Source organism: Notamacropus eugenii, chromosome 3, assembly GCF_028372415.1.
Source record: "Notamacropus eugenii isolate mMacEug1 chromosome 3, mMacEug1.pri_v2, whole genome shotgun sequence".
Lineage (NCBI taxonomy): Eukaryota > Metazoa > Chordata > Mammalia > Diprotodontia > Macropodidae > Notamacropus > Notamacropus eugenii.
In genome coordinates, this window is record NC_092874.1 from 130,370,857 (window position 1) to 130,393,227 (window position 22,371).

The window sequence follows — 22,371 nt, forward strand, 5'->3', positions numbered from 1 at the left end:
ACAATGAAATAGTATATTAAAAACAATACAGAATAAAATACCCAGAATTTCTAAACATTTTTATAATGATCTCTAAATTTCCCTCTAGGTCTAGACCCTAATTTATGATTCTCCATGAGTTTTCCCTCTCTATTTGGGGTACTTTTCCTCACAAGAAATATAGTATAATTCTATAGATTTTTTTTCATTTTATTTCAAAGTACTTTCAAAATTTTTCACAAGTTCTTCAATAGATCCATGTGTTATTAAACTTTCCACCTGAGGATGTCCTGGTCATTTTCTGTATTTCATCTACAACATTCTTCAAATGTGAGATACTCCTATGAAGAACTCATCTAATTTGTAGTAAACACAGTCATTAAAATATACTTCTTTAACATCATGTGCCATTGTTAGCACAAACTTGACCCTATTCACTTAAAGGATCAAGACCTGAGAATTCCATAACTGTCCTGGTACTGACATACTATACTTTGCTCTAGAGGCTGTCTGGAAAATACCCATCTCTCTCTGGTTTTCAGAAAATGGATATTTTATTCTCCAAACCCAGCTCTCTCTGGGTAGCCATGCTTGTTTTATTAGTCTAATTCAGTGGTTTCCAAAGTGGATGTTACCGCTTCCATATATCCATGGTCTGGTCCTAAGTGCTTCATCCCCCACCTTACCTCAAGTAGTTTGAAAAATGAACTGATTAGGGAGTGGAAAGCTCCTTTCTTTCCATGAGGGAGGGTCTTGTCTCCAAAACAATCATATCTACTTTCTGCCCACTACCTACCACTCCATCACCTGGCTCCATTCTAGGCCTGTGAAAGCTTCTTACTTCTGTATAGGGCAGTGGCCTTGCCTTCAGAGAAGTTATAATCTACCTGCCACAGTGGACTTCCTAGAAGAAACTATCCCTGTGCCACCAGGATTGAAACATCCTCAATGCAGACATCATACCTATCCCCACATCACCTCTGTTATGAGAGGAACACACTGGAAGGCAGGATCTGTACTTCAGAACAGTGACTGGTGAGTCAGAGCCCCACAGACCTCCTTTTCATTTTGTATGGCACACAGTGAGTTGTACAGGATAACCATGTATTAATGGATTGTAAACTGCATTACAGATCTCATTAAATTGTCTTTGTCTCCAAATCCACTTCTTTTCCACACTCTTCCCTTGTCAAAAAGAGTACCTCTATAACATTCAGAAGCATGATGTCATCTTCAAGTCTTCATTCTACCTTACACTACCTAGTTAATAAGTTGCTGAATTCTGTGGATTCTAAGTCTACAACATCTTAGATACATTCTCTTCTCTATTCTTACATAACCATGGCTCTAGATTAGGACCTCATCACCTTTTTCCTGCACTATTACAGTTTTTCCTCTATCCATCTTACACATAGCTGCCAAAATGAGTTTTCTAAAACACAGGTCAGACAGTGTCATTCTTATACTTGATAAATTCTAGTGATCTCCTTTTGACTCAAGGATAAAATATTATTTTATATTTATTTCATCCTTAAAATAATTTTAACATAGCAGTGTATACTTATGAACAAGTGAATAAAGTAATATTGTTCAAAAATGTTTTACTTATGAGCATGCATGATCCAAAACCCCTGGAGAATATTATTCAAGGAATGTAATTAACATGAATTTTACCAATCAGAATTAATTCTTAGGTTCCCACCTGTTGGAAGTCCTGCCATTTTCCTGAATCTATTATATTTACTCAAACTCAAGTTATATGACCTTGACTATGTCAGTGGAATATAGTCTGTCAGATACAATCTTGAAAAGAACCAGACCCAGGAAGACCTGGTATAGGGATCAATCTAAGCAGATCCCCCAAAGACTGGAAAACTTGCAATAAAATTTCTTTTGCCCACAGCAACTTATGAAGACTGTCTATCAAGGTGTGGTTGAGCATAAAATTAAAGAAAACTACAGTATACTTAATAAATATAATGTGAACTTCCCCATTAAAATTTAAGAAACATTGAAGATAGAAAATTCTCTGAAGAATAAAGCAATACTGTGAGTACTACTTATTTAAGCATAATAATATGATTAGTACACACCATAGCTTACACTGAAAGGATACTTACAGAGCATTTTAAAACTTACAAAAAGACTTTAAACTCATTATTTCATTTGAGTTTCATAATTTTCCAGTGAGTACAGTTCTATAGGTATTATTATCTCCATTTCACAAATGACGAAACTGGAGATCTAATAAGTGACGTGACTTATTCAGAATCACACAGGGAGTCAGTATCAATGATGGAAATCATATTCCATTCTCCTGACTCTGAGTCCAGAATTCTTAGCCAGTAATCTATAGTGCATCTCTTCTATGCATTATAAGTAAATTTAATATAGAGTATGCAAATTATAAGTAAATTTTCTATACAATAAAAATTAATTTTGTATTATTATTTATTCTCCTTCATAGAAAGATAGACAGAAATATAAATAGAACATTTGTAAATACTTAGCATGTCAGTTACTGAACTAGGTGCTGGCTATGATAAAAATATAAGCACTGAAAAAAATCTTTGCTTTTAAAGAGTTTACATTCTAATGGGTGAAGAAGACAAGATATAAAAGAGGAAGGAGACAAGGTGGTGGTGGTAGTGAAGCAATATTGGGAAGAGATGGCTGGAAAATGGCATCGAAGCTTGGTACTGCATAAGACAAGCCAGAATTTGCCTTGTGAATGAAGGAATACTTTTTCTTTTGAAAATTCTAGCCCTATATCACTAGTTACATCTCTGTCTTCTTCTCCAGATAAATACTTTTCCTCCCTCCTAGAGTGTTTATATCCTCCAAATATTTGTGAACTGTTATCATTCCCCACCCACCCCCTTTCCTTGACACTGAGCCAAGCTGGACACATTTAGCTCCTTTAATCTTGGCTCATAAATCAATCCTTTCATTCTCCTAATCGTTTTTCTTGCTTTTCTCTGAACTCCATCCAATTTGTTTATATTCTTTTAGTAATGAGCTGCCCGAGATTGACCATGGTATTCCAGGTGTGACCTTATTTTTACATTATGAAGGAACGCGATCAAAACCCTACAAAACTCTTACCTGGGGTGGGGGTGGAAAAGAGGGAAGTTATCACTTGCTTTCTTGCTTGTCATTTTTTCTGCATTTCATGTATTATTCCAACCTCCACCCCTTTCATTTTGTTTTCCCAGGTTTCCCAATTGTGAAATAAAGGCAGTGCAAAAATTATGAATGACTTTATTCCCCAAATTCTTTTGTAAGGGAGTTGTTTGGAATTGTATACAAATTTTCCCATAGAAACAGTGTTTGACATGGTGGTTGGCTCCCTTAGATCAGCCCACAAAGTACAGAATCATCATGCTAGTCCATTCCTAGAAAATTATTTCTATGGGAAATAAATTCTGAATTAGGATTAAGTATGGAAGAAACACATCTTTCCATGCTAGAAGTAGGAGTGAAAACTCTTTGGATTCCTGTGAATGTAGCTGTGACTCTGGTGGTTGGATCTGGGGATTCTTGGGTGCAATGGCTCTATGGGTGTTACAGAAGAGGGAACTCTATGGATTTAGATGAATGGGGCAGGGCAGCATGATGACTCATGGGACACATGTTAAATAAGGTAATCTGTAATCTGCAATACTTGTATTTACTCCTCTGGAAATTCCCCTTCCCCACAATGAAGTCACTTATGTTTGTGAGGACTGAACATAATTGAAAAAAAATATTTTTTCTGCCTTTCACTGTCTAGAACATTACCTAATATATAGTAAACACTTAATAAATATTTGTTGATTATAAACATTTTAGACATCATCACAGAAACCTTTTATTAGGTTTTATAAATCCCTTGCAGAGAAGTAGCATGAAAGACCTCTACACTGGACTCAAGAAAATTGGGCTTAAGTCCAGGCTCTGGACCCTACTAGATAAGTGACCATAGGAAAGTCACTTACCCTCCTTGAGACTCAGTTTTCTCTTCTATAAAAAGGAAAGAATAATGCTTTTACTAATTTCAAGAGGTTCTTCACTAGCTTGGCCACAGGGCAATCACAGAACTTAGAGCTAGACGATACCTGAATCAGCCAGTTCAAACCAAGGAGTTATTGTAAGGAAAGCATTTTGCAAGCCTTAAAGTTTTCTATAAAAGTAAATATCTATTACACTTCAAAGGACCTGTGAACTTGTCAATATTGGCATGCCTCCTGCCAGTACAGATTGTCTGCTTACCCATTCTGTGTGGCTTATGTGTGTCTTCCTGAAAATGAGTTTATTTATTCCAGAAAAATATACAACTTTAATTTTTGCCCTCTACTTTTATAGTACTTTCATTTATACCACAAAGGAAGATGCAGAAGGAAGTGATTATTATCAAGTTCCTGGAGGATATCTGGGAGAATAAATAAATAGGTAGACAGACAGACAGACAGACAGAAAGCACTGATGAAAAATTGGATTACTCCTTTCCTTTTCCATCACTTTTCTATACTTCCTCTTTTTTCACTGGAGTCTACAGTTTAGTGGCAAGGACAAAATATGTGAATTAAGCTGTATAAAAGATAATTTTACATACATATGCTTATGTATGTATTGATAGATGTATATGCATATACAATTTTACTTTCTAGCATTAAACTTAATTTCATTTGTTTTAGGAAAAGAATAATAAAACTCTAATAATACTAATCTAATAAATCAAATAAATAATAATATAATAAAAATCTAATAAATCTAAAATAATCTAATAAAAATAATAATGCCCCTTACTGAATATCCTCTGGTGTCCTTTTCAGCTTCCTTTTGTATATTGTCTTCTGTAGATTGTAACTTCCTTGAGGGCATTTTCTTATCTGTATCTTCATATATCATTAAACATATTTCTGTAATTTCATGCTATGATGCATTTATTATTTGTTCAAACTCAAAAACGCATTCAATTGTATCAAATACGGAAGATAATAAAAGATGATAGCATCTGCCCAGGAAAGGCAGTGAGGTGGCACAATGGATAGAGTACTGGGCCTGAAATGAGGAAGATTTGAGTTCAAATTCAGCCTTAGACATTAGCTGTGTGACCCTGAGCAAGTCACTTAACCCTGTTTGCCTCAGTTTCCTCATATGTCAAATGAGCCGGAGAAGGAAATGGCAAATCACTCCAGTATCTTTGCCAAGAAAAGCCTCAGTGGAGTCATGAAGAGTCAGATATGACTGAAACAACTGAACAAGAAAAACAACAACCCAGGATATCTAGTTTGGTTTAGATTGTTTTTTAAAATGTTTTTACATTCTACAGTTCTCCAGAGTTCTTATAGGCAGCTAGGTGGTACAGCGACTGGAGCATGAACCTGATTTGGATGTTCTATCCCTGCTCGACTCACTCTTAGTTATTTCTCCCCCTGACTGGAAGACTGGAGGGTGGAGCACTAAAATCCCGAAGCCTTCCTTTATAGAGGGCTCACAATCTTCCCGGTAATTTCATTCTCTATCAGCAATGCTGCTTGATTTCAGCTCCACCTCGTGGAATAACATGCCTTATTGCTGGGTATCCTCCATTGTCCTTTTTAGCATCCTTCAGTATGTTGTCTTCTCCTGTTAGATTGTAAGCTCCTTGAGGGCAACTACTGTCTCTTTTTCTTATTTGTATCTTCAGTGGTTAGCACAGTGCCTGGCATGTAGAAGACTCTTTAGAAAATGTTCATTGAATTGAATTGGAGTTAGGAAGATCTGAGTTTAAATATGGCCACCGAAAATTACTAGCAGTATGACCCTAAACAAGTCACTAAACCTCTGTCTCTCTTAGTTTCCTCATCTGTAAATTGGAGATAATAATAGCACATACCTCCCAGGGCTATTTCAGGGATCAAATGAGGTAATAATTGTAAAGTGCTTTATTACAGCGCCTGGCAAATAGTCAGAGCTACATTAGTGTGAGCTAGTGTTATTAATACTTGTCAATCACTTAGCATAGTGACTCAGATCCCTCTTAAGTTGTTGTAGTTGTTTATCCTTCATTTTTGAAGAGGATCAATGACCTGACAGGGTGATGTCTTGATTCATGCTTGAATGGGATTTGTGAGTCAGAGTAGTACAAAGTTATCAGTCTCACTCTCTCTTCCAGAGTCACCTCAGTCCAGTGGCAAGACTGGCAATGGCCTGGGAGGTACTGGATGACTTTGGGTCTGACCAAGTTCTAAGTACTCCACAGTGCCCAAGCAGTCATCTCCATGACCATTGAAACAAATTGTTCTCATCTGTCTATTCTACTGGGGAAAATCTTTACCTCCTTAAGAATGAAGTCCCCTAATTCACTGATGCAGGCCATTGGTTATCTTCTATTTGGCTTAGCCTGTCTGCTGAGAAGGTTTGCTAGAGTGTGCTGCTGTGCATTCTATATAGTTTCTTGAAATCACGGGTGACAGTTGAGTGTCAGGTGGATACCAAAGGAGATAAGCAACCCTGAAAAGTGCTCAGCAAGCCCTCACACCAGAGGTAATAGTCCTTGCTGCACACCCATACAACCCAAGGGCAGGCAAGTGGTGCAATGGATAGAGTGCTAGACCTAGAGTCAGGAAGACTCTATTTCAAATCTGGCCTCAAAAAATTACTAGTTGTTTCACTGTGGGCAAATCACTTAACTTTGTTTGCCTCAATTTCTTCATCTGTAAAATGAGCTTGAGAAGCAAATGGGAAACCACTCCAGTATTGTTGCCAAGAAAACCCCAAATGAAGCCTTTCCTTCTTCAGTAAGCACTTAATAAATGCTTGTTTCCTTCTTTCCTTATCAAATGCTTATTATTTATCTCCTTGACTAACATATTTCTTTAATACCTTATCACATAGTGGTGATAGTTCTGGCTTCTCAAAGATTATGACATTGGTATCCAAGCTCTGGTAGGGTCCTTCAGTCTGAAAGGGCTTTGACCATAGGGTCAGTGATGGACAGTATATCTTTCATTATAGGACCAACCCAGCTAAGTTCAGAAAAGCTCAACATCAGCTAATGGATTTTTCTGCTATAAGAATTTATCAAGGCCATCCATTATATCACAGGGTGATTATCTATGAGAGTGAGTACACAGATGAAATGAAGAGCCTTTAAAGCATTAAAGTAAGTATAAATGCATTGGTTCTGAGAGGTTAGTTCAGGTAATAATTACAGTAGCTCATATTTACTTTCTGATCAAATAACTGACTCAAGAGAGGCAAAAACCCAGCCTTTGATCAGTCCTTTTTTGACATTCTGAAAATAACTACAAAACAATTCACATACAAGCCAAGACATCACCCTTGTGATGTCATTGATCCTCTTTGAGAATGAAGGATGAACAAGAACAACAATAAAAAACAGAGGAGACAGAAAAGCAGACAAGACAAAAATGATGATTTTGAACTCTCCTTGGGAATTCTTTTTAATTGTCTCTCTTAAGCAGTCTATTTATCAATAAATGCACTGAGCATCCATTATACATTTAGCATTATGCTAAATACATTAAGGTGGTTAAAAAAAAAGGTATAAACCATCCTCCCTTCCTGTTCAAAGAGTACAAAATACACACATGAAACTGCATTATATGATAACTATGTAGCCAAATTAATGAACAAGACTATACACAATGAGTAATTTTTTGAGACCTAGCATGTACTAGATAGAATGCTGGTAAGTAAGGAACACTTGGGTTCTGCCTCTGATACTTACTAGCTCATCTGACATGTACTAGATCATCAGAGAGTCACTTAACCCTTTTGAGCCTCAAGCAACTCTCTAACTATAAGTTATAGATGAATTGCAATCTGCATCAAAGGATAACAATAGCATAAATGCTTGATGCATGATTTTATAGTAGAGAACTAATTACAGACAGTAGAGAAAGAAGAGATCAGTTTGAGATGGGGAGTACTAAAGGATTCCATGTAAGAGCTGAGTTGAAGTATGGGCTCAACTGGGGGTAAAGGTAAAGAATATTCTAAGGGGGGAATTAGTGGGGGGAAAGTATAGTGCCAATGCAATATTCACAGTGTCTACAGCAGCTATGAATATGCCAGCACAGTTCTGAATCGCAAAGTTTAACAGAACTTGGAAGACAGAACCAAAACATTTATTCAAATACCAGAAAGTCAAATCCCAGCTCCAGAAAACCAAATCTATCATAGTAACAAAGAAATCTATACACAATAACAATGCAGGGAGCACTACCATCCCCAAGTCTTCCCTTTGTTAGGCTTATAAATTAGCTCCCTTAAACAAATCACAGACAGGCTCCCTCAAACAAAATCACAGACAAGCTCTCCCACTTGCTACTTGCTGTCTGCTCTCTTTTCCAATTCTAATTGCTCTAACTCACTTCCTGCTCCACCCCTTCTTGCTCTACCTGTTCAGCAAACTTCTCCCACCACAGGCAGCACAGACCACAGACCATTCTGGGTCATCTCAAGTCATCTGAGGAATATCAGGTCACTAGATTCAGATGGCTCTGAAGGAAAAGTGAGGCTGGTGATCTGCACAGCTCTCCTTCACTCAAAACAACGTCAAGTGCAAGTCATGTGATCATTTCTCTGATGGCATGGTCTTCTTCGGCAACAAAGAACTAACACTACCACGACCCACCCCAGGCTCCATGTGACTCAGACTTCCATGTGACCCAGGCAAGTCACATGGACCTATTAATGGATGGGAAGGATCTTTCCTTTCAAATTACCATTACAGAAGGTGAGGGGATGGTGATAATAGAAATATAATTTTTTGTATGTCTGCAGAAATATGCACTGATTTCTAGTTATTCTTAAAAAATTTTTTTTTCTTTTTCTTTTTTCTTTTCAGACATATAATCTAAGCCAGATAGGAAGCATCTAAAATTATCTTTTGGGGATTTTTAATAGCCTAAATTTAAAGGCAAGTTATTTAATTGCAGGAATTGCACACGGAAATTTCTTGTCTTCAATTGCCTTGAAAACACTTTTACTAAGATCCAGGAAAGAAAATTAGTCTCTCAGTATTCATTGCCATTCCATCTAGTAGGGCAGTGTGGCTCCCTACATGTCAAAATGCTTACTTGGGAACAATATCATGTAATATAGTGAATTGCCACATATTTTTTGACAGTCTACAAGCGAACAGAACACTGAACTAAGTGATATAGGATGGTACCGATGAGAAAAAAAAGTAGTCTCTGCCTTCAAGAATTATGCATTACAATTGTGGACATTCACCATTCATGAAACATTAAAGGACAAAAGAACAATTACCAGGCAGTGCATGTGTTACCTAGACCCATATTTTTTCTGTTATAAACTTTGAAAAGGTTAACCATTAGAGAATTGTGAGTCATTTAATAATAAATCTCTACTGTTGCTGTTAGTCTGACTGGTGTAACCAGCTGGATTTACCATAAGTAAAACCATCTGAGTCATCAATTTTATGTATTTTATTGCAGGCTATCACCAGTGGCATCCCACTGGGCCCTTTCTCTATGCACAATAGACAGGTAACATTGAAAAAAACCTGAAAGGATATAGCTGCAGTGGCCATCCACAAGCCAATTACCTTTTACTTCAGGGCCTCAATTGGGCTTTAAAAGGAGAGGAACACAAATCAAATTTGAATTCAAGTCTAGCCAAGAATGGCTAAAATAATTTAATGATGTTATTCTATCTTTTTCTTCCTAAGTGCTATCACATAATTTATTTTGATTCCATAATAGATTTATTAAAGATATTAAATGGAAAGAAGATAAGTCTTCTTATGGAAGATAAGTCTTCTTATGGAAAAAAGATAAGTCTCCAGAATACTTTCAAACCAAAACTGAAAACATTTTAGTGTTAGAGGTATTTCTGAAAGAGATTTGATGGAAATGATAGAAAGTTAGTTCAACTGTGAGGTCACCAGGTAGAATGACAGCTATGGGAGAGTCATTTAGGAAGAGCGGAAATACTATTCCAATCTATATATTGAGATGAAGAATATATTTTTATTTTATATAGGTGAGATCTGGGAAATTAACTCTCAACTTTGAATAATTCTAGCTCCCTCTTGCTTAAAAAAGGGGAGATCAAAATGTCTGATCACATTAGTTTTAAGGCTTTTTTCTTGATTAATTCAGAAATAGCTCATTCCCATTTACTCAGAGTCAATAAAAAGCAAAATTTCCTCCTTCAAAAGTAGGAAATGTGAAGAGCCTGCATGTTTATGACAGAAAAAAACACTGAGAGGAGAAACAGTGGATGTATGTGTGATCTTGGGTGTCTCAAATTGGTGAATTTTCCCACATCAGACCTACTATTCTATTGCAAAAGTCTGCTGATTGGTCTGCTTACTATAAGTCTTTCTCTGGTACAGGCCATCCTCCATTCAAGTTTCAAAGTGATCTTTCTAAAGCACAGATTGGATTTAAAATAAACTCCCTATCACTTTTAGGATCAAATATAAAATCCTCTGGCATCTAAAGCCCTTCGTAACCTCTCCCTAACTTTCCAGTCTTATACTTTACATATGTTTCTCTCTCTCTCTCTCTCTCTCTCTCTCTCTCTCTCTGTCTCTTATCCAGTGACCCTGTCCTTCCTACCATTCCCTGAACAAGATTCTCTATCTCCCTACCCCAGGCATTTTGACTGACTGTGCACATACCTACAACTCTCTCTTCATTTTGGCTTCCTAGTTTCTTTACAATCCCAGCTAAAATGTTACCTCCTACAGGTAGTCTGTCCTACTGCCTTCCTTCTGTTGATTACTTTCAACTCATCTTATGTATTTCTTGTTTGTGAATAGATATTTATATTACGTTTTCCCCATTAGACTGCAAATTCCTCAGGAACAGGAACTATCATTTGCTTTTCTTTATATCTCCAGTTGGCACATAGCAGGTACTTAATAAATGTTTGTTGATGGACTGACATTTATTCCAATTCATTTTTTTTAAGCAGGCAGAGTTAAGTAACTTTCCCAGGGTCACACAGTCAGTAAGTATCAAGTGTCTGAGTTAGCATTTGAACTTAGGTCCTCCTGACTCCAAGACTGGTGCTCTATCCACTGAGCCTTCTAGTTGCCCCTCCAATTCACTTTCAAAATTTCCAAACAGAATTTCCTAGAGAAAGCTTTACTTGTATATAAGTAGATTAGATTCCTATCCCATAAACTTTAATGCCATCTATTTATATAGAAAAAAAAACTCATAACAGTAGAGGAATAATATTTGGGAAAATGAAATCACATCTTTTATTGGAAATTCTTAGTTGTAATACAGCCAGTCAAATAACAAATATTAAAGTTTTAGTTTTTTAAATGATAATTTATATAGTAGAGGAGGGTTTGTAGGATACTTTCCTTGCAACAATTTAGAGAAGATCAAGTTTGGGTTATTGGGGTAGGGGAGAGAGTTGCAAAGGAAGGTCAACATCTATGATTCTATTGGTTTAGGAATCAAGATCTAGAAAGTCTCCATCAGTGCATATTGGTAACTGCTGCAATGAATCATGCATGTTGAGATTTCGAAGAGAGGTCAGCTACCATCTAGCCCAATCTAAACATAAAAGGAACAGTCACTATAACTATCTGACAAGCGTTTTGAGAGAGTTGCCTGAGGCACTGAGATTAAGTGCCTTCCTCATGGTTGGCTACACATGCAGTATGCCTTAGAAGCAGGAACTGAATTTGGATAGTCTTGACTTTAAGGCTGTCTCCTGACCTACTCTACCATGCTGTCTCTCCAGCATAGTGCCATTACCCTCATATAGATATAGATAAGTTATAGATCAGGAGACAGAGGCTCTGAGAGGATATTTAATACAATGGAGTAAGTATTGGATTTGTAGTCAGAGGACTTCAGTTCTAATCTTTGCTTGATTACTTAATCCCTCTTTGACTTGCAAGAATTGTTGTGCTTCTCTGGGTCTTAGTTTCCTCTTTGGAAGAGTTAAAAGATTGAATTAGGTGATTTTTAAGATCCCTTCCAACTTTAAATGTAGGCTTCTATGATTTTCCCATAGTCACAAAGCTGGTTAGTTCTGGAGCCCGGATTTGAACCTAGGATTCCTGACTCCAAATCTATCACTCTTTTTGTGTCACCACATTGCCTTTCAATTCACAGCAAAGTAATAAACAAATGTATTTTGCCTATTACTTATTATGAAGATCTCTGAAGTATGCGATACTTGTAATTTGGATATAAGGGCCTTTTTATAGCTGAATCATGACATACTAAACAAGAACACATATGATCATAAACTAAAACACAATTTTCATTGTAGACCTGGCAATAGATGATATTCTTGTCTGAAAACCTACTAGCTAAATATAGAGAGGCATATTACCAGAATATTATTCAGCTGGTAATGATTTTTTTCTAGTCACAGCAACTCACTGATTCATTCAACATTTATCAAAAGATCTCTGAGACAGTTATTCAGAGAGTTGTGATGTTTAGATAAGATATGATCTCTCCTCGTATGGATGTTACAGTTTAATAATGTGGATAAGACAGAATGTTGATAAACATAATGTGCATGGGGTGTATGTTGTGGGAGGGTGATTGATGAAGACATTCTAATAAAACATGAAGAAATTGTGAAATTTGTCAATGGAGGGAGGGTTTGTCCTGTCAAAATCAAAGGTCTTCTGAATTGCTGGAGCGACCTAAAGGTACTGACTTTTTGAATTTGGTCTCTATTAGCAAAAGCAAAGCCAATGCTGTTGGAAAACACTTAAGGTTGTGAGGGAGTACAAATGTTGGTACTGACACTTAGATACAAGAATTTTCTACATCTAATAAAGGAATGAGAAACATGTTAAAAATCTAGAATCTTTCCATTGATTTCTCACAGTGCTACTTTCTAAATACATAGCACTCATTTAACAGGTTTCTTACATGAGTACAGAAAAGCATGTATTAATCAATTAAGCCAATTGCATATAGAATATAGAAACCTATGGCACTTTTGATCAACTTATTCTGTTAGTATAGACCTGATATTTTGATTTCCAAGGGCTCACAACTAATTTTGAGGACTGGGAGTTTTAAAATTTAAAGTAGTAATGTATTCCAAAAACATTCTTGCCAAATTATACTCAGTTGAGACCTGGCTCAAATGTAGTTCTTAACGTAAAGGATACAACTCTAAATCTCTATGCCAATTGGAATATTCCTTCATGACATAAGAGGACAATGCTATTTCACCAACCATTCCTATAACAGGCAAATTTTTATAATTCTTCCAAAAAAAGAGTGAATTTGGGGCAGCTAAGTGGTGCAGTGAATAGAACACCAGCCCTAGAGTCAGGAGGACCTGAGTTCAAATCTGTTCTCAGACACTTAACATTTAGTAGGTGTGTGACCTTGGGCAAGTCACTTAACCCTGATTGCCTCATCTTCCCCCTCAAGGAAAAAAAAGACTGAATCTTCTACAGAAAGTTTTCTAAAAAGTTCTGAGAATTTTGAATACATTAGCCATGAAATCAAAATCAGTTTTACATATGATCAATGATGGGGAAATACATGTGACTCTTAGGCAGGAGATAGAATGAAATAAATTTTTTCAGCTCTTTTTCCCTCTGTATTTGAGATCAGTAGACATAGATTGTTGTCTGGAAAAGTTCTGCATAAAACCAAGCAAACTTCAGAAATCCATGCCCTCTCTTAAGACCCTATTTTGCATTTAATAAAAGAAGAAGCTGTTTAACATCCAAAGAACCATATATTAAGAGAAGATTGCTATTTTAAAGTACAAGTTTATAATACTAGACATAGAAGCAAATGAATGTTAAACACACACACACACACATACACACACACACACACAACTTTCCTTAACAGCATTAAAACCAGGAAAATAAAATTGGGCAAAAATATGCAAATGCATTCAAAGTAGCTTTGAATTAGTTATACCATGAGTTGCAATACAACACTAAACTTCTATACAATAATTTTTCCATGGGGAAGCCTGATTTAAGTTGTATTTTTAGTAACTAACCTTCATGTCTTTACAAGACACAAACAACAAAAAGGTAAGACTTCATTTCTGGGATGTGAGTGTACATTTGAAGGTTATGCAACACACAGATGGCTTTTAGCTGCATTAAGAGGTCAGGCCAGTTTTCATATTGCTGATCACACCTGTATTTGTGTTCCTAAGAGTCCTCATGTGATCCAGTGCTTTTTTTCAAAACAAATCTCATCTCTCCTACAAATCTAGTTGAAACTGGTGGCTTATTTTATTGCGACATCTTCAAGTGATATTCACAGATGTTCACTTAGAATTTGCATATTTATTTTAATTACTTATCAGCCTTCATAGACTAAAACAACTTAGTGTCTTTAAACCTCCTACTCACTGTTCAATTTTTATCTATATTTTATAATCTTTTAAAGGCAATGGGAAGATACAATTCTGATATATCTTTGGCAAGCCAATAACTGATTCTGCAAATCAAAGTTCAATCAAATCATATTTTCAATTCACTAGGAGAGTTCATAAGGGATTCTTTACCTTTTTGTGTCTCATGAAAACTTCTGGTTTTCTGGTAAAATAAAAAGTTTGGTAAAGCTCTCAGAATAATTTTTTGAAAATTCATAATTAAATGAAATGCTAAGTTGCAGTTAGAGGATAATGAAAATAAAGATGTAATTGGACCCCTTGAAATAAATCTAGTGACATGAACCCCATTATGAATTCCTGCTTAAAAGGAACACTGAGGTCAATCCTTTTGTAAACTGAATACTACTTTGTCCTTATAAGAGGGAGGGATTGAATTTATTCTCCTTGACCTCAGAGGATAGAACCATGAGTGACAGGTAAAAGCTGCTAAAAGACCAGTTTTGGCTTAATTTCAGGAAAAGTTTCCTATCAAATAGAACTGAAGTCCAGCAGTGACATGGGCTACCTTGACAGGCGATGGATTTCCCTTGTCTAGAAGTCTGCAAGTAGGGGACGAATATTCATTTGTCACATATCTTATATAGGAGATTCCTTTCTTCCATAGGTTGGACTAGATTGGTGCTGAAGGCCTTCTGTCTCTGAGATTCTGTGATTCTTTTACATGTAGATAATCACCTCTGATCTTACATAGCTTAAAGTTGTACTTTTCAGATATTTGAGATTTTTTAAAGCAGATATATTTATATTACTTAGCAAAAAATATTATGTGATGTTGAGAAGTTAAATGATAGATCCCTTTAATTCAAGTCTCATTTTTCATTCATCTCTCACAAAAAAATAAAACCCTGACCTCTAATATTCATGTTAGCAAGGATCTTTAAAAATACTAGGCATGTTCTAGGACTGTATCCCAAAAAGATCATAAAAATGAGAAAAGGTCTTACATATGCAAAAATATTTATAGCAGCTCTTTTTGTGGTGGCCAAGAACTGGAAATCAAAGGAATGCCCAATGGTTGAACAAGTTGTGGTATATGAATGTAGTGGAATACTATTGTGTTATAAGAAATGATGAACAGGAGGACTTCAGAAAAACTTGGAAAGACTTATATGAACTGAAGCTGAATGAAATGAGCAGACCCAGGAGAGCATTATACACAGAAACAACCACAGTATGCCAGGACTGTTTCTGATAGACTTAGCCCTTCACAGGAAAGCAAGGACCTAAAACATTACCAATGAACTCTTGATACACAATGCCATTCACATGCAGGGAAAGAAGTATGAAATGGGAATGCAGAATGAAGCAGACTATTTTCTCTTGTGTCACGTTTTGTTTTGTTTTTTCTCTTTGTTTCTCCCATTTGTTTTAATTCTTCCATGCAACACGACTAATGTGAAAATGTGTTTAATAAGAAGATATGTGTAGAGCACATACAAGATTGCGTGCAGCTTCAGGAAGGGAGTGGGAGAAATTTAAAACTTATGGAAGTGACTGTTGAAAACTCAAAACAAATAAATTAACTGAATTAAAATGCTAGGCATGGTCATATTGTAGAGGGAAAGCTTGGAAAAGTAAGAGAACTTGTAAATAGAATTGTATACGATCAATGAAAAGTAAGTTCTAGCTAGACTAATAATTTCTGAACAATGGTCTTGGAAAAGGATGATGGTCAAATTGATGAAGTATTCTATGTTTTTGTTGGGGAAGGGAAGAGACTCTTGTTTACTGATCTGTGTAACTGTTTGCATTCCCTGGTAGAATGTAAACTCCTTGAAGGCAGGGACTATTTTCTCCAATACCTAGCACAATGCCATCCATCTAATAGGTGTTTAATGAATCCTTATTGGATTAGACTGGACTGGATTGACTAGGTTGATTAAATTATTCTTTTTTATTTCATAATTCCCAATATATCAAGCCTTCTATCATCAAACTATTAAAGAAAATAGACAACGAATGCCATATCATCATTAAGTCTTTCAAGTGGTATTTATGCAGTGCTACATTTCAACAACCCTTGTTCTAACATGATTCCCCTATTGCTAGAATATGACACATAAATCTCAGAAACAGGCTGGAATTATTGGAAAGTAAAGGAACCAGGGCTTTGGTTACCTTCCAAATTCCTCCTCCTTTTCCATAAAGAAATGGAATCTGTTGACAGGATCTTCTTCTTTTGGTTTCATCCTCCTCCCCAAAGAGAAAGTAGGAAGGCTTCTTATGCTCTTTTGCCATCAAATTGGCTGCTCTCTGATTTCACGACCTCTGAGTTAATTCCTCTGTTCCTCCTATTAGCAAATGTAAGCAGGCCAACTTCAAACAGACTACAACAGGTCACAAGGTTTAATGGGCACAGAGATAATCATCTAAATTACATTTCTGGGCCTGATGAGCTAGACAGGCTTAGAGGGTAACTTTACCAGCTTTCACTGTTAATCAGCTGGGTTTGTGAGACTGAGCATGTATCTGCCTTTGCCTGCCTCCCCGAGGGACTGGGTTCTATTGACTGATTAGGGCAGGCAGCTGCATTAGCTCGTTTCTCCCATGGAGTGTGCTGTGTCTCTCCCCGTCAGCACCAAAGGACATGAAAGGCAACTATAACCACAACTCATACACCAGAGGGTCTCTTCTCATCACTGCAGGGATTATCTTCCCTTTTCTTGGAGATGATATTCAACACTACATTTGCTGCCAATATTCATGATCTGTTAATGCTTAGGGATTTTTATATGGAAGGCCTATGAAGCACAGGGGAAAGACTGTATCCTCTTTTACATTTCTTGATGAAATTGATAGTAATAAACTTAGGAAAGAGCTGGTATCACTCTAAAGAAGAAAGAGAATAGAGGAAATGTCCCTCGTGAGGATGGAATTCAGTATATTCATCTCAAACTGGCAGAATGAACACAATGATGAGTGATTTCTCCAGTGAAGTCTCTGACAATTTCACTCGTTAAAACATTCATTTTGCACACCTCATTATTCTGGCCAAGGAGACAGTAGCCTTATGCTTGATAAGGACTGAACTTAGAAATTTAGAGAAGGTTAGATCCACTCCTCTTTAAAGCAAGAATGAGCTGTAATCATTCAAAAGTTGGGTTTGAATGTGATAAGTTTCACTTATAAAAAAATAAAAGTAGCTTCTTTGTCAATGTTGATAGACTGAAACAGTGTTTTCTACAGTAAGGTGGGTCTTAAAGTGTAATGGACCTTTATGGAAGTCATTTAGTTAGCAAGGAACGTGTATATATGTGAATAGATTGAATATAACAGAGTTATAGAGGAGACATAGTGGAGAGACCACTGCTTTTGGAGACTGAATCCCAAGGCTATAAATAATTAGCTGTGTTAGCTTGTACAACTCATCTACCTGTCTGAGCCTTAAATTACAAATCATTAAAATGAGACTACCTATTATATAGGATGTTTTGTTAAATTTTGTTAAATTTAAAGTTAGATAAGTGCCAGGTATGTTTGATGTATTAATAATAATAGTATCACTATTAATGTCGTTACTTTAAATTGTACTCTACAATGGAGAAAGCCATTTTAACTAAGTTGGCTTTATTATCATAAACCATTTTGAGATATAGAAAATAATAGCAGAACTCATACAATTTCTAGGGCTCTGGCAACTATCAAAAACAGAGGACTCATGAAAAAGGTCAAAGGCAGAAAGAATGGTTCAACTGATGTACAGGAAAAACAGGGATACTTCAAACCATGGCTAAAGAAATGAGGGATGATTAACCACAGGACTTGGAGAGAATATTGACAACTGTTCAAATATCTGGAAGACTGTAATAGAAGAAGGGTAAGATTTGTTATATTTGTCTCTAGAGGGAAGAATTCGAATCAAGGGGTAGAAGCTACAGAAATTTTAGGTCAACGTAAAAAAGTCTATCAACAAACAGAGCAATCCCAAAGTGAAATGGGCCACCTCATAAAGGTAGTGAGCACCCTTTTCCTGGTGGTCTTTAAGTGGAAGTTGGAAGGCTACTTATTGGTGAATCTGTAGAGTCCTATCTAGATGTAGATTGGACTAGAATCAGGGCTGGGAACCTGCCACTTCAAGGACACATGTGACCCTCTAGGTCCTCAAGTGCGGCCCTGGTTTGGAGTCAGTCAAAGGGCTGCAGGTTCCCCACCCCTGGACCAGATGAACCCTGTTCAGATGTCAGTTGGTCTACATAGATTCTGAGGTCCCTTCCAACTCTGAAAATCTATAATCATAAATCATTGAAACTATACTTTTGTTTTGTCTCTAAGGGCTGTGCAAAGAAGGTCAATGTACCATCTAACTGCATCATCCAAATGAAAAGTGTTTCAGTCACAATGACCTATATGGTTCCTACAAATTCCAACCTTAAAAAAACAAAATTCTCTCTCTGTGCAAAAAGCAAAACAAATAACAGCGCAATCAAAGAGAAAAGGCTGGCATGTGGAGAGTTTTTATTTTAGAGATAAGTATGGATAGAAGCCTGTATTCATCATTAATATTCCATAACATGGAATGTCCCATGAGTCCTGGGGGAGCATCACTGGGGGAAAGTAAAGGGTAGAGAAAATCATGTCTAAGTGTTAACTTGTGAGGAAAGATGTATGTTTGGTTTATTTATCAACGAAGTAGAAATTGGTAAAATAGCTCAATAAATTAAAGTAGGAATAGGGTGATAGGAAAAGAAGTATTTACTAGACCAAGAACATACATCAGATGTGATCTTCTGTTATTGATTTCCTTGTTTTGTTATGCAGATTGCAAGTGCTGCACTTTGACTGTTGGTAAAAAGTTCACTTTTTCTTTTGCAAGTTGTTTTTATGAAAAACAAGAGAATTCTCAAATAAAGATGTGCTCTAGGTGCATTAGTTTATTTGCCTAGAGTAGGTGCATCCACAGTTGATACAATAATGATTGAGATCCATTCTTCCTTTTCTTTTTGATTTAATGAGATTAACTTGGATTTAACAAGAGCAATAAACTACATAATTTATGTTGTTATTAAAGGGAAGATCAAAATCTTCCACCTCCTGTGGCTTATGACAGCAAATGAATAATACCACACAAAATTTTGGTTATTTCAAGAGTAAGTCTCAGGAGGAATAATAATTCTTCATGCATGTTATTTTTAAGGAAGACTTAGAAAAGACTAAAAAAACATAAATTAAAATGTTAGCTTTCATTAACTATTTTTTAACTATAATACTGTCCTAACTTATCACTATTTCTTTGTTTCCTTACGTACTATTAGGTACTTTCCTCTTCTTAACAGTGCTCATTATATTCATTTCCAAATCCCTGGTTGTTCAGTCATTTTTAGTCTAGTCCAACTCTTGCCATTTCCTTCCCCTGCTCCTATTACAGATGAGGAACTGAGGCCAACAGGGTTAAGTGACTTGTCCAGGTCACACAGTTAGTAAGTGTCTGAGGGCAGGTTTGAACTCAGAAAGATGAGTCTCCCTGACTCCAGGTCCAGCACTTTATCCACTCCATCACTGCCTTTCCAATCTGTATAATTCCCAATATCCTCAAATCCACTTCAGATAGTTGCCAATTGCATGACTCTGGAAAAGTCACTTAACCTCTTCCTTCCTCAGTTTCCTCATCTATAAAATGGGGAGAATAATAGTACCTACTTCACAGGATTACTATGATGACAAATGAAATTAAGTGCTTTGCAAACTTTAAAATGCTATATAAAAGCTTGGAACAGTTATTATCTTCATTTTTTTTGTCAAATCCATGAATTAATGAATTAAAAACTATTTATTAAGCTCTTAAAAATGTGCCAAACATTGTACTAAGAGTGGGGAAAATGAATACAGAAGGAAAGATAGTCCCTGCCCTTTAGAATCCACATTTTAATGGGAAAAAACTACACATATAGGGGAGTGGTGGTGAGGAAGAGGCACTTAGGTTCAAAAGTTACAGGGATGGTAAGTGGAGCCATGGGAAGTAGATTGAGAAAGCCCATTCAGGAAAAATGTCAGAGTTGATTCTGACATGGTTCATGTTTCCAGAGCAGGAGGAAAAGGAAGAATAGGAAGAGTATGGCTACAATGAGGCTGTTTACAAGAAGGTTGTGGAGGAGGTAGGTCAAGAAGGAGGGAGTGAAACACGGCAGAGACTTTCCTGAAATTGTCTTCTATCAAGAGAGCAAGGATCCAGGGCAGAAGCTCCTCTAGGTCATGATCTGTCTTATCAGTGAGGAGATGGTTATTTGTTGTGGAGGTTATGTCCAGAAAGAGGGGAATAAATTCCTTGTTTCGTAGCATAGGATCATAGATTTAGAACTAAAAGGGACTTCAGAGGCCACCTACTCTAACCCCCTAATTTTATAGATAGGGAAATTGAAATATCTCATGCTGATGGATGCACTTGTACACTCCTTACAATTACTTCTTTAAGCTTTACACTCTCCCATACCCCATTTCATCCCCGCCTCCATGTCTCTTCCTTTTAGCAAATGAGCTAATTTCCTAATTTAATAAACAGACTGAAGGCACATACTCTTCTGTTCTCTCATCTTCCCTCCCAATGATTTTTATTCTTCCTTCATTTTTGCCTTGGGGTTGTTTTTCTTTTATTAGGCTAATCCTTAACCAATACCCTTAATTCTATACACACGACCTTTTCCAAGACTTTACTTTCTCAGTTATTACCTCCTTTTTCAGCAACTTCAATCTCTTCTTCTATACTGACTCATTAGTATGAATTACTCATACTAATAATTGCTTTCTTTATGGATAGCAACAGCCTATGAGAATATAAACTTGGGAAGTGAAATAAATTCTTTTGAGGGATAGGAAACTTTGTGGAGGAAGGAAGGTTTGCTTATAGACTAGCGGCAAAGAGCTTTGAGCAATATGTATGTATAACAGATATGGGGAGATGTCTTTCCCCAGAGGAAGGTGCAAATAGAATGCTATGAGAATGCCAAAGACAAATGTTAATGAAATTTAAATTAAATAATTTGCCTCAAGATAGCCCTTTACCACATGTACCCTGGCTTTCAGAACCTAGAAGTCATCTCTTAGAATTACTATTAGAATTCAGCCACAGTATGTATTCAATAGACTTTTGTGGGTTGGCCTGGTAATTCACAACCATTTATAACAGTGCTTCTAAGGAAACATACATTTTGAATTTGTTAAAAACAAACACATGTATGTTGCTGATGAAATGCATTTTTTCTCTTTTCACTAACAAAATTCTAGAGTAAACAGTCTCTCCTTCCTTACTATCCACGTGTTTTCTTAACCTTTGAAAATCTAATTTCTATCCCCACTACATTATGGAAATCATGGCTTCCAAGGTTACAAATAATATTTCCCCCCCAAATCCAGTTTCTCCTCTCTTAGATTTCTCTGCAGTTTTTGATATTACTAACCTCCATATTGAAAATCTTACTTCTTATACTGGCTGACATGTTTTTACTTTCCATCTCCTCAATCAACTGAAGCCTCTCTCTCCGAAGTTACCATTGACCTCGTAATTGCCAGATCTGATGGCCTTTCCCCAGTCCTCTTCCTCCTCAACATTTTTGCACCATTTGACACTCCTGACCTTCTCTACCTAGATACTTCGCCTCTCTAGGTTTCCATGACACTTTTGGTTTGCATTCTGCCTTGTCTGCTCACTCTTCATAATTCTCCTTTTGCTTTATCATGTTCCCTGACTCTAGGGATACCCCACAGTTTTCTCCCCTAGCACCTTTTCTTTTTTCCATCTACTTTCTCTTTCTCTTTCACTTTCACTTTATTAGCTCCCATGAGTTTAATTACTGTCACTAATGCATATGACTCCCAGATCTATATATGTAGCCCTTGTTTCTCTCTTGAAGTCCAGTCACATATCACCTACTGTCTATTGAACATTTCACACTGGGTGTCTCATAGTCATCTCAAGTTCAACATGTCTAAAACAGAATGCATGATCTTTCTGCCTTAACCAGCTTCCTGACCAGCATTCTCTATTCCTATCAAGGGTGCCACTATTCACAACCT

The 22,371-nt window shown here is 36.5% G+C and overlaps 1 protein-coding gene across 4 annotated transcripts in view; it reads right to left on the reverse strand.

Moving 5' to 3' along the window:
* The window catches only part of CPED1 (cadherin like and PC-esterase domain containing 1), a 425,597-nt gene that overhangs the window by 151,491 nt on the left and 251,735 nt on the right, over positions 1-22,371 (reverse strand). The gene's annotated exons all lie outside the window — the stretch shown is intronic.